Source organism: Diceros bicornis, chromosome 9, assembly GCF_020826845.1.
Source record: "Diceros bicornis minor isolate mBicDic1 chromosome 9, mDicBic1.mat.cur, whole genome shotgun sequence".
NCBI classification, from domain to species: domain Eukaryota; kingdom Metazoa; phylum Chordata; class Mammalia; order Perissodactyla; family Rhinocerotidae; genus Diceros; species Diceros bicornis.
Genome location: NC_080748.1, coordinates 81,569,075 through 81,582,708, shown reverse-complemented (window position 1 = coordinate 81,582,708; position 13,634 = coordinate 81,569,075).

Here is a 13,634-nt window from a genome sequence, read left to right as displayed (position 1 = left end):
CTCCTCCAGCCGTGAACGTGCCCATGAATTTAGAGAGTTTTTTTTAAAAAAAAGAAACAAGTTAATTTATCCTAATTCCAGTTTAATAAACAGAATTTTTAAATAGTGATGTATCGTAACTCTTTCTAAACAATTAAGCTAGTATTTAGCCTTTATGTAAAAAAATTGAAAAATTGAAATCTACTGTTTCAAAATAATAAAAGTTTGTTTTTGTTTTTGTTTTGTTTTTTAAATTAACTCCCTTTTTCTCAAACCCTGGGTCAACTTCTCCTTGCACTTAGGAGAGTCCTATATATCATTTTACTGGACAACCAGCCCATTTACAAATGGGCCCATTTCTGAAAATTGACCTTAACATAAATACAAATCCTTCCCAGAAATCAGAACTTAAATAAGAAAAACAAGTCTGTTTGGTAGAATTTCTTTGGCCACTCAGCTATTCCTTCTCTCTTTCTGCTCATTTGAGGAAATGAGTTGACTATCAGGAAACCACAATGGCCTAGTGTTCATTTACTTTTACTGAGGAAAATGAAGAAAACTCAAGACGGTGAATTTTTATCATTTATTTACATAAAAAGTGTAAGTGGGGGAGGGGAGCTGTGTGTAATGATGTTTATGATTCTTTGCGTATCTGAGGCAAACTTTTGATTTGTCCTTGTTCTATACTTGTAAAACCCCGTTTAAAAGTAGTCTTACAGGATCTAGCTTTTTACCCCTGGCTAAACAGAAAGCTTTCTTCCTCATCAAAGTCTGAAGCCTTTGATCTCTCTAATCTCCTGCTTGTTCATAGTCTATGCATACACAAGTAAGTGATGTTCTCTTCAGCGTCTACTGGATCTCTTAAAACTCAAGGAAATGTGCTTTTTAATCTCATTTTTCATCCCTAAGGACCACTGATAGTGATTGAATTCTGAGGAGATGTGGGTGATGTAGGCAATTCATGCCCATTTTTATTACTGCTTAAATTTTGAATTAAAGATTCAGTATTTCAGAAAAACAGCTTGATATATCAGCATCTGATCTGAATTTTTATGGTGTCATTTAACGCTTTATACGCGGCAATTCTATGCACCTCTTCAAGCCTGGCCGAGCACTGGCAACATGTTTCAGAGCAGCCTTCTTCAGCCCTGATCTTCGGACATCTTTCACCATGATTACTGGTCATCTATTTGGTTTGCAGAGAAATGCCGTGATGGCAATCTTTTTTAAGTTATGTAATGATTTTAATTAAATATTGACGTTGAATATTAATCCATTTTTTACAATAGAAAAATTGGAAAATATATCATACCACCCCTCAGAAATAACTACTCTTAACAAATGGGCATAATTTATTCTAGTCTTATTTGTCCGTGTTTTCTACATGCTTTGGATCTTTCATTATATACAGTTTTATATCCTACTTTTGCTTAAAAATCATATCATTCGGTAGGTCATAAAACTCTCTTCACAAACACTCTAATGGTTACATAATATTTTCTCATGTGGATATACCTTACATTCGTTATCCAAAGTGGACATTTGGGTCATTTCCTACTTATATTAACATTGCCATAAATACCACTATTTATAAATCCTTATCTGTACTTCTAAATATTTCCCTAGGATAGCATCCTAGAAGCATTAACTTCAGGATCAAAGGATCTTGGATTTTAAGAGTATTTTCCCCCTACATTTTAAAATCTGAATGGCTTCTGAGGTTTGATAAAATGTGGTATTTCACAATTGTGAAGGATAATGCACAGACTTGCCTGTTTAAACTCGAAAACATTTAAACCCCACTGTAAAACATTATAAAGTTCTGGAGCCAGCCCGGTGATGTAGTAGTTAAGTTCACGTGCTCCGCTTTGGTGGCCCAGGGTTTGTGGGTTCGGATCCCAGGCACGGATGTCATGTACTGCTTATCAGGCCATGCTGTCACAGGCATCCCACACATAAAGTAGAGGAAGATGGGCACGGATGTTAGCCCAGGGTCAGTCTTCCTCAGCAAAAAGAGGAGGAGTGGCAACAGATGTTAGCTCAGGGCTAATCTTCCTCACAAAAAAAACCCAAGAAAACAAACAAAAAAAAAACTTCATAAAGTTCTATCTAAGGAGTGTTGGGTCCCTGAGTATTTATGTTTCTCTCATCTACATGTGTCTCTTCATTTCTTTGTCATTTTGTTTACACAATTGTTCAAAATTTTCTAAAAACACAAGTTAAGAAAACATATAATTTTTGTTAAAACATTTTTGGATGATACGGAAGAAACTTAACATGGTCATCTCTGAAGAGATGAACAGAGGAGGGTAGAAAAGTGAGAATTTTACTTTTACTTTATATCTTTCTGTTCTATTTGAACTTTCTAATTAAGTGCAGGTATTACATTTTTTAAATAACAAGGGTAATCTTCATGGTGTGACCACAAGTTTCTTTTTGTTTTTTCCTTTATGCTTTTTCCTATTTAAGTAAAAGATAATTTTTGAAGAAATAAACAAAAGGGTCTATCATCCAATTCATAAAGAAAATTATTAGTAGAAAAAGTCAACAAAAAGTTAAACTGTTGACAATTAAAATTGTACATGGTAAAACATATTATTGGATAAAAATATAAATATAAAAAATAGACTCTTCTTAATTAAATGAGCTGTGCAAAATTTCCTCCTAAGAGGAAGTTTGCACTTAGTCTAACAAAGGGCCAAGAAATAAAACTCTTAAGTGTATAACTGGTAAAATTTTTGTTCTTTATATCTGTTGCAGCTGAACATTTTCACGTTTATTAGCTCTTATAGCTCCTCTTTTAAAAATTGTTTATGCCCTCTGCTATTTACATATTAGACACGACTTATTTTTTGTATTACAAATCTATCAACCATTCATTTGAAATATTTATTGAAATTTTGGGGGCCAGCTTGTTTACAAAGTATTAAAATGACTGCTTTGTTTAATGCATCATTGTCACAGCTATTCCTGCTAAAAGTTCCAAGACTTTCAACCACATTCATTCATTTGTTCACAGCTCAGAATATTTATTTAGCATCTACCTCATCCTATGCGGATATGTGGTACTTCTAAACAGTGGGCATCCGAACTCCCCTCTGAGTTTTGCCACAGTCCCTTTTCCAAACATAACAGAATATCAAGCATGTATTCATTTCCTAGGGCTGCCATAACAAGGTACCGCAAACTAGATGGCTTAAACAACAAAAATGTCTTGTCTCACAGTTCTGGAGGTAGAAGTCCAAAATCAAGGTGTTGGCAGGGTTGGTTACTTCTGAGGGCATAAGGGAGAATCTGTTCCATGCCTCTCTCTTAGCTTCTGGTGGTTTGCTGACAATCCTTGACTTGTAGATGCATCATCCCATCTCTGTCTTCATCTTCACATGGCATCCTCCCTGTGTACATCTCTGTCTCTGTGGCCAAATTTCCCTTTTTATAAGGACACCAGTCCTACTGGATTAGAATCTAACCTAATGACCTATTCCCAAATAAGGTCACATTCTGAGGTACTAGGGGTTAGGACTTCAACATCTCTCTTTGAGGGGACACAATTCAGCCCATAACAAGTTAACCTAAGCTTGATTGAATTGGCTATGGTTCTTAGGGCAAACAACGGAATTCCCTCTAGCTATTTTAAACAGAAAGAAATTTATTAAAAGACGTTAGCTAACTCTCAAAACCTCTGAGTGAGTGAAGAACCAGGCTTGGATGCTACACAACCAAAAATAATCTGGTAGAAAAATATCTAGTAGCAGAGTCATGTGACCTGTGCAGTCACACAGGGCCCCACTCAGAAGAGCACCTGTGCTTGGGTTGATGCCCTTCTCTCACTATCTTGAAATTTTAATGATTTTATCTTTGAACTTGTGCTCTATGAGTGAAGTCCAGATAGAATGTGCATGTGCAGAGGAGATATGCAAGATATGCTTGTGCTCCATTCTCAGCTGTCTCATTCACATATAGCATTCCCAATGCCTTGTGAGCTCAGAACCCACGCCTGGTGGTTCAGGGAGACTCAAAGCGAGCGCAAAGTAAGTGTGAAATCTGTGATGAGTAAGCGCTGACAGCCAGGCCACACTTTCCATCCCAACTAGACCTTGCTTCCAACACAGAATGAAGGCACGAGCGACTAAGGAACCCTATCATATCCCTTCTCACGTGTGTTACTTCCCTGTAAATGCCAACGACTTATACTGAAAACTGATGACATGGAAAGAAAGGGCAACTCTTTTCCTTTCAGTCCTTCATCACTCATCAGTAGCTGAAGGTGGAAAGTGTACATATCGAGAGTGAAATAAAAATAGTTGCGTTAGTTTTGTGTAGCATTTCCACTGTTCTGGTACAAACAAAATACGCATGCATGTACGAGCTATGAAACACAATTTGTGTAATTCTGGTGATTCTGTATATGTGTTAAATGCTCTTATCTTTACATTTAAAACTGGCATTGTACAATATAAAGATAATAATAAAATTATGCTAATAACATTTTAATTTTTCTTTACTTAGAAGTATATTAAATAGCAAATAGAAAATGCCAGCACAAGTTTAGAGAGAGACAAGAGGAAAAAAAAGGAAAAAGCTTTATATTTTAATACCTTAAAAGGTACTATTTTCTGACATTTTGAACAAGGGCCCCACATTTCCATTTTGCACTGGGCCTCACAAATTACGTAGCTTGTCTAGTAGTAAAGCCCAACTCACCACCAAAGGGTCCCAAGAGAAGCCCTCTGATCACAATGGGAGACCTGGCACCAATGACTCTCAAAACTGAATGCTAGAGCTAGCTAGCATGGTGCTAGCTTTCTATTAGTGCCCTAACGGATGACCACGCACTTAGTGGCTTAAACATCCAAATTTATTATCTTACATTCTGGAGATCAGAAGTCCAATCTGAATCTCACTGGGTTAAAATCGAGGTGTCGGTAAGGCTGGGTTCCTTGCTGGAGGCTCAAATGGAATCTGTCTTCTTGCCTTTTCAGCTTCTAGAGGCCACCTGCCTTCCTTAGCTAGCAGCCTCTTCCTCCGTCTCTGAAGCCAGCAATGGCAGGTTGAGTATTTCTCATGTTTCAAATCTCTCCTTCTTTTTCGAGCTCATGTCTCTAACCCTGCCAGGAGAGTCTTTCAGATTTTAAGGACTCATGTGATGAGATTGGGCCCAACCAGAGAATCCAGGATAATCACGGCCCCCATTGAAACCAGAGATCCAACCTCCCAGGCATACCCACGTCCAGGTCTCAAGGAAGGGCAGCTGCTTGGCAGGACTGGAGAACATTGCAGCAAGAGGGTTAAGGAGATATGGACTTGCATTTTCCTGGCTGGGTCCTATAGGAAAGCAGAGCAGTTGCCAAGAGATACAGCAGGCAGCATCTGACACGGCACGTCAGTTGGTAGAGGGAGACGGCAGAGAGAGAAACAAGAATTTCAGGTGATGCTGGTTCCAAAGCACCATCATATAAAGCGGCAAGAGAATAGGTTGAAAGGCACGGTCTGCATCCCTACACTGGTGCCCTAAACCCTCACATTGATCTTCACAGGCCCGGGTCTGTAATCTCGCTCTGCTCTAAATGGAGCAATTAAGTTTGCTGTCCTATTTTTTCTACTATTGTTAGATCTCTTTTTCTTTTGCTTGTTAAATAGCCGCAATACTCATGTCAGAGAGAGATTAAGACACTATAGAAAACATAAAATTCACATATAGCTTTTGATTTAAGTCGGAATTGAATTTTTAAATCTGGTTATTATTTATGGTGATATTAAATTTGGTTGTTGTTTTTAATGCAGTTGAAATTGCTATAGAGGCATAAAGTAACAACAACAAAAAAAAAACAATTTTAGTAACACCTAACAAGCAACAAAGTGATTTAGGCTAAAAGCCTAAAACTTGATTAACTCTGGGTAATACAGCAAAGGCCATACACCATGTGTTAAAGGAATCAAAAAGAAGGGGGAAAAATTTATGCCTACATCGATACTAATAGCATTTTTATACTGCTGATTTCCGAGTAAGCAAAGCATTAGAATCAGAGAGTACATTCATTTTTAGTTTGCACATATTTTTTGGAGAAATAGAATATTTTCAGCTAGAAAAAAAGCATGCAACAATTTCAAAAGAAAATGACTCTAAATGCTTTCATACAAAACTCTAATTTTCACACAACCTAGATGAGCTACACAGACTAAAAATGTTACAATAACAAGCTTTTTCTTAAGGAAGCTGGGGCAGGGAGGAGGAGGGAGAAAACTGGACAGCATGGTGAATTTGGTTAGCTGTTCAGTAAGCAGACATGGGAAATAAAATATCAGGATTAAGGAAAAAAAGAGCGGAAGACGGCCATCACAACATCCCATGGCCACAGGGAACTCATACAAGTGAATTTTATTTATATGTAAAATCAAATTCTGTCACAGGCTCTGATCAGTAAGTCAGCATAAATCCTTGCATCTTGGGAGAATAAAGGCGTTTTCCCATCCTGCCTGGGATGAAAGAGACTCTGCTCTTGGGCTCTCAGTTTTGGACTGCCTGGTTCAGCCTCCTGGAGATGAAGGTCATGCGTGAGGCTAGAGGAACGAGGATGCAGAGATCGGTCTGGGCTGGTTCCAGCCCCATAAGGTCTTCCCAGCTGAGCTTTGATCGGACACTAAATTTTCAGCATACATAAAAGCTCTTGATTGGCAATCATACCATCAGGACCAAAACTGTTATAGTAACAAGGCAGCTCCACGGGGATCCCCAGGAAGGGGCTGCAGCTGAAAGAAGAGAATGGAGTGCCCGCTGGTCAATCCTTTTCTCTTTGTGGACGTGTGGAGTGTCAGAATAGAGCACACGTGGCTGAGATCCAAAAATAACTACAGTCTGGTGAGGCACTCCCAACCAGAACGGAGGTCTGCACCACCACGATGCCACGCAGGGCCCCCGAGGCCCCCTTTAGTTGGGATTCTTTCTGATTTATTCCTTCTTTCAAACCTGACTTTCTTTACCCTCCGCCTCTCAGAGACCTGCCTCTGCTGGGAGACAGTGAATGATAAAATGCTGCCCTTCCCAGGACACGTGTGGGCAATCCATGTAAAAGGCGGGTCTCCAGAAGGTTGTAGGAGGTGCTCCCATAGCAGAATATCGGGGCACCAGGGCAGACTAGTAACACATCATTTTCGTCAGGTGGGCTTTTCAGTCTCCCTCAAATTATATTGTCTAGTGATAATCATCATCATTTTGTCCTCTGCTTTGCCGCTTGCGACGCATCTACACACATGATTTTCTTTGATCAGATGTTAATCCAGCAGGTCTTTATCAAGCAACCTGGGCGTGGTGGGGGGACGGGCACCATTCTCCTACAGGAGAAATAGATATGTGGCTGTGATACCAGGCTGAATAAAGATATGCATCTTCTAGGCCCACCGGGGAATTGTTGTCGAGGAAGCAATTCCTTCAGGCTGGGGCAAGGAGGAGGGATGAGAGAAAACATGTGGGGAGGAATGAGTGGTGCCACAAGCATTAAGAGCTGAAGGAGCTGCAGTAGCCAAGGGTGGAGATGTCAGTCACAGGGGTGCCCGCACCATAAACAGAGGGATAAAATCAAAGATGACACTACAGACAAAGGTGCTCTGGAGCCAGATTATGAAGATTTAAATATGATACAAATAATGTGATTTGACCTATATAACAAATATCTTATCCAGATGGGAGAGACCCCATCATTCCCTTTTATAGACAGAGGACCTGAGAGGCCAAACCACACAGCTACTAAGCATCAGGTGTGTTCCTCAAATCCAGGCCTCCTACCTCCAACGCACTCCCCTCTTCACATGGACTAGCCATGTGTTAGACCTCATGTGCTGCTTACTCTTGGGGCCCGTAGACTCAATTCTATATGTCTGTTGTGGGGTGAACTGAGTCCCCCAAAAGACATGTTGAAGTACTAACCACTGGTACCTGTGAAGGAAATAGAGTCTTGTCAAATGTAATTAAGATGAGGTCGTACTGGAGTAGGATGGGCCATTAATCCGATATGATTAGTGTCCTCATGAGAAGAGAAGAGATGGAGAGACCCACACAGAGAGTGCGCCACGTGAGGGTCGGGGCAAAGACTGGGGTGATGCAGCTGCAAGGCCAGGGACACCAAGGGTTGCCAGCCACACCAGAAGCCGGGACATGGCCCTGCTGACTCTGATTCAGACCTCTCGCCTCCAGAACTGAGAAAATACATTTCTGCTGTTTTAAGCCGCCCAGTTTGTGGTAGTTGGTTACGGCAGCCCTAGGAAACGAATGTCATATGCAGAGCACTTCTGAGGCACATATACAGGTCTCTGAGTGTCCAGTTTAGTTCTAAGATGGAATTTACACAGAATCTGTAAAAGTGGACAGGCTACCCTACCTTTGGGCAATGCAAACCTGAAAGTCATCTCGCCTTTCAAAAGGGCCAGAGCTGAACACTCTCCCTACACCCACTCCAGTGGCCATGGTCCCCGTTGGAAGAAAGTGGTCTTGCTCAGAGGGGAAGACATTTGCTCTCTTTCCTCAGTGTTCTATCCACAGTGGGATAAAGGTAAGCTAAACATTCTCCAAAAGGGTAAAATTGGGCCAATCCCAGGCTTATATAATTTGTAAGAGCATTTTAAGCCAGAAAGAGAAACATTTGACTCAAAAGTTTGAAAAGACACTAAAAAAAGTTCACCCTCCTTTGCATGCCCCCACTCCTTCCTCCAGTGAAACAGAGACTCAGTGATTTAAACTGCCTGGTATTTACACACAAACTTTATCCCAGAAACACATTGTGGAGTTAGTAAAATAAGGAGGCCAGGACAGAAAATTTAGAAGGCAGAAAGTCAAAAGAAAAGGGCTGACTTTCTAAAAACTACAGAAACCAAGACCAAATAGCAAAGATTGTTCTAGAATTCAAAACAGCTTGGGAAAAAGTTTGCTTGCCAACAATGGAAAACTCAGTAAGGAGACAAAACAGAGGAAAACTCTAAGCAAATGAAGAAAAGAAGGAAGAGTGGGAGGGAGGAAGCCTGTCTGGATTAAGCATCTGCTTTGCCCAGTAACGTCGAGGCTGATCTAAATGTGGGATCTTATTTCACTTGCAGGAGAAGCCCATGAGATAAATATTATTAGGCTTCATTTTAAAGATGAGGAAACAGAGACACAAAGAGTTGCACTTACTTGTCCAGGTCGCAGAGCTACTGAGCGGAAGAGTTATATTTCAAACTCCTGACTGAAAATCTAGTGTTTCGGTTTTGTTTTTTGTCTTTAGCATTCCCCAGCCAAGGCAAGAAGAGCGGAATTTTGGCATCCTGTAGAAAACATATCTGTACATGAGATGAAAAATCAAAGGAATTAAACTAAAGACTGTGTACATTGGTTTTGGTGTTTTTTTTTTTAATATGGATGATGGGAGATGAGAATTTCCCAGTAAAAAACAGAAAACTTAGTTTTGTTCAAATATCTTTGTTCTAAGGCAAGCGTGAATGAACCGGGCAATAAGGCAAGAGGGAAAAATCTGCTGAGGAAAATGACAATTTTTTGTATCACTTTGAATCTTAAAATATTTGGCACAAACCTTGGGAATAGTTTCCTACCAGCTATAAGTTAAATATTAGAAGTGAATGTCCTCATTGTGAATACAAACATAAATGCAAGAACATAAAACTGTCAGTTTCAAAGAAGATTGTATTTCTCGTGCAGCTGGTATCTTATGAAAGAAGCACGAGCCCCATTCTTTTCTTCGTTCTCATATGTGACCCTTGTGTTGAGGTGCCCATGGCCTGAAGCAAGATGGTTCTCTCTGGAAGATTATAAACAGTTTGCTTAACTCAAAGCATGGGGAGAGGGTGGGACATGGGCCAGCAGGTCATAAATACGAATATTTGAATCCTCACTCTGCCACTATACTGAGGGAAGGCAGCCAACCTCTTTTTTTAAGTATCCTTATCTACAAAACGCAGATATTGTAGAGCTGATGTAAAGACTAAATTAGATAATTTGTGTAAAATACTTGCTGTCCTGGATTTAATGGTGGCCTCCCCCAAAAAATGTTCACTTCTGACCCCAAGAACCTGTGTGTGACCTTATTTGAAAAAAAGGTCTTTATAGATGTAATTAAGTTAAAGATCTTGAGATGAGATCATCCTGGATACCCAGGCAGGCCCTAAATCCAATGATAAGTGTCCTTGTAAGAGGCAGAGGGGGAGAAGACACAGACACAAAGGAGGAGAAGGCCATGTGAAGAGACTGGCATGATGCCACCAAAAGCCAAGGAGTGCCTGGGGCCACAGAGCTGGACGAGGCAAGAGCGGATTGCCCCCTGGAGCCTTCATAGGGAGTGCAGCCCTGCTGACACCTTGACTTCAGATTTTTGGCATCCAGAACTAAGAGAGAAAAAACTGCTGTTGCTTTAAGTCACTCGGTGTATGTTAGTTTGTTATGGCAGCCCTAGGAAACGGATACACCGGGAAATCCTCAAATAACATTCATTTTCTTCTCCCCGTCTTCTCCTTCCCCAGCTTGAGTGAGGCCTTGACCCATGGAACTAGGACATAGTCCCCTAGTGGACAGCCTACCATACTCCCCGCTGTGAAAGAGGAGAAATCAACAGTGTCACCGTCACCCATGGTACTGTGGCATCACCACAGTGAGCAGAAGCCCATCGTACCTTCATGTGCGTTCCCACAGTGACATGCGGTCCTATGGGGGAGGAGAGGCAGGCTGTGATGCACATTGAGATCATCTGTAGAAATATCCAACATGGAGAGACTACTTCTCTGGGCCAAGCACTATCTACATGCTCTCCATGCATCAACACGTTTAATCGTTATAACAAGTTTACAAGGCACATCCAGCCTCATCTTACAGAGGAGACAACTGATGCACAGAGAAACTGAATAACTTGCTCACGGTCATAATGCTAGTAAATGCCAAAGCTGGGGAATTCTTGACCAGGCATTCTGATTCTTGAATTCATACTTTTAACCACTATATTAGTTTCCTGTGGCTGCTGTAACACACTAGGTGGCGTACACAACAAAAATTTATTGTCTCACAGTTCTGGAGGCCAGAAGTCCCAAATGCAGGTGTCAGCAGAGTTGGTTCCCTCCGAGAGCCATCATCTCCCTGTATCTTCAGATTGTCTGCCCTCTATGCATGTCTTTATGTCCAAATTCCCCCTTTTAATAAGGACACCAGTCATATTGGATTAGAGCCCACCCTAATGACCTCATTTTACCTTGATTACATCTGTAAAGACCCTATCTCCAAATAAGATCACACTCTGAGGTAGTAGGAGTTAGGACTTCAGGATCGGTTTTGGGGGAACACAATCCAATCCTTAACAACCACTGTCCCATACTGGCTCTCATAAATGAAAAATGAATGAATGAATGAGAAGGTGAATGACTATCTTTCCTGCCAGAAGTCACCAGCTCTGAAGGACACCTCCATAGCTAGTTCCACTCTTATTTCATTGCAGCCTAAGCTATTGCAAAACCATCAGATCAGAAGTAGTATTCAGTGGATCTGTTGTGAATCAAATCCTGGCTCTGACACCGTGGGACTTTGGGGAAATTTTTTATCTTCTGAGAACCTCCTTTTCCTCTTCTGATGAGAAAAAATACATAGTCCCTACCTCATAGGGCAGTGGGAGGATGAAATGAGAGAGCCCAAGTAAAGCAGAGTGCCCATAAGGGCTCCGTGACATCTGACCCTGTCCTTAGTCACTGCTGCCGCCCTCTTTCTTCCATGACACACGCTGTTCGTGTCCCTTGCTGACCTCTTCCCTGAGCAGCTCTGGAGCTCGCCACTGGACGGGGCCCTCCCCAGTATATCAAGCTTTGATTTCCCACAGGTTTTCCTGTTACCCTATCCTTCCCTTTTTACCATCAATGGGAATTAGGACTTTCCCAGGAACTGGTCTTGGTGGAGCAAGGTGACAGCGGGTCTAGGCATGGCCAGGGCTGAGCAACCAAGGACCGGCCATCAGGTTGTAAGTTGTCCAAATTACAGGATCTAGAAAAGGCAAAGAAAACTCAGACTTGACTCAAGCCAGTGTCTGTTTCCAAAGGGATACAATTCAGCTGAATTTTCTGGGCTCCTCATTTGACTCTTCAAAATCCTGTGAGATTGACAAACCAGATACTATCATTTTTAACCTAGAGAGAGTGTGAGTGGCTTGTCCAGAGCCAGTACAAACGCAATGGCAAAGTCAATGACAGTACAAATGCCAGGGAAATGGGGAGCCAGAGGGCACCACTTGGCTCAGTTCAATTGGCTCAACAAACATTTACTGAGAATCAAGTCATCATTAGACCCAGTGCCAAGCAACAAGAGCACGGAAGTAGAAACAGAGATGTGCTTTTCCCTGCCTTCTGAGCACTCACAGTAGAGGGGGGCAGATGTGTGCACATTATGGGAGGGAAGTGTGCACATGGTTCCGTGGAAGTCCTGCAGAGGGAGTGGCCAACCCAATCGGGGGTCTCAGGGGAACCACTGGTATGGGTGGTAGAAATGTGAAGGATGAAGGAATTTCCAGGCAGAAAGTGGAAGAGAGAAATGAGGACAATGGTGTGGGCAGCCTCTGTAGGCAGAGGAAAGAGCATAGAATTGTGGAAAACAATTCGTTTCTACGAACTGGAGGGTAACTGTGGGAAGGGGAGTGTGCCAGCAGAACCGAAGCTGTACATGGAGGCAGCGGCCAGATGACGAAGGGCTTGGAACTATTTCATGCCCAACATGAATGTTATCTTGTGAGTAACAGAAGGCATTTAAGTGTTTTAAACAGAGAAGAGACAAAATCAGCTTTGGATTCGAAGAACCATTGCGGAGGATGAACTAGGGCAGTGGTTCTCAGTCTTTACTATTAGCATAATAACCTGGTTTATTCAAACACAGATTGCCAGACCCACCCTGAGTTTCTGATTCAGTAGTTCTGAGCTAGAGCCTGAGAATTAGCATTTCTAACTAGTTTCCAACTGCTGCCACTGGTCCAGCCATCTTGCTTTGAACACTGCATGAGAAGGTGGTAATTCCAACGGGAGGGCGGCCAGGCAAGAGGCTCCCGCTCAAGGAGGCTGAGAGAGAGGGCCTGAGCTTAGGCAGTGTCAGCGGGGTGCAGAGGTGAGGCTGGGTCTGAGCGACGTCAAAAAGTAGAGTCTGGTACCCAGCAGAATACGATAAAGGGGAAGGAGCCTGAGGTGCCTGCCCGGTTTCTGGCTTGTGCGATTGGATAGACAGGGGCAAGCACCTAGCCAGTGGATGGTGGGTGGTGGGGAAGAAGGTCCCGAGAGGCAAAACAGGTGAAACCATGACAGGCTTCAAACATCTTTTGTTGGAGATGTCTTCTGTAGAAATGGGCAAAGCTCTCTAATTTGGGGCTCAAGGAAAGTGTCTGCACTGGACAGTAGCTTGGTTTTATAGCCATGGTAGTGACTCATTATATGATCAGCCAGGCAATTAATTAGAAAATTTCAATCTGTGTTACTGCTTTAGAATAACATGATAAATTATCAATACCTCTTAGCATGTGTTTTAAACACCAACTGTTCATAAACACTCCAGAAAAATGCAAAATAACATACTCTACATTTTACATTAATTTTCTAATCACCTTCTTAAAATATTACTTATTACAAAATAAATTTGAAATACCTACAATGTGGTCTGT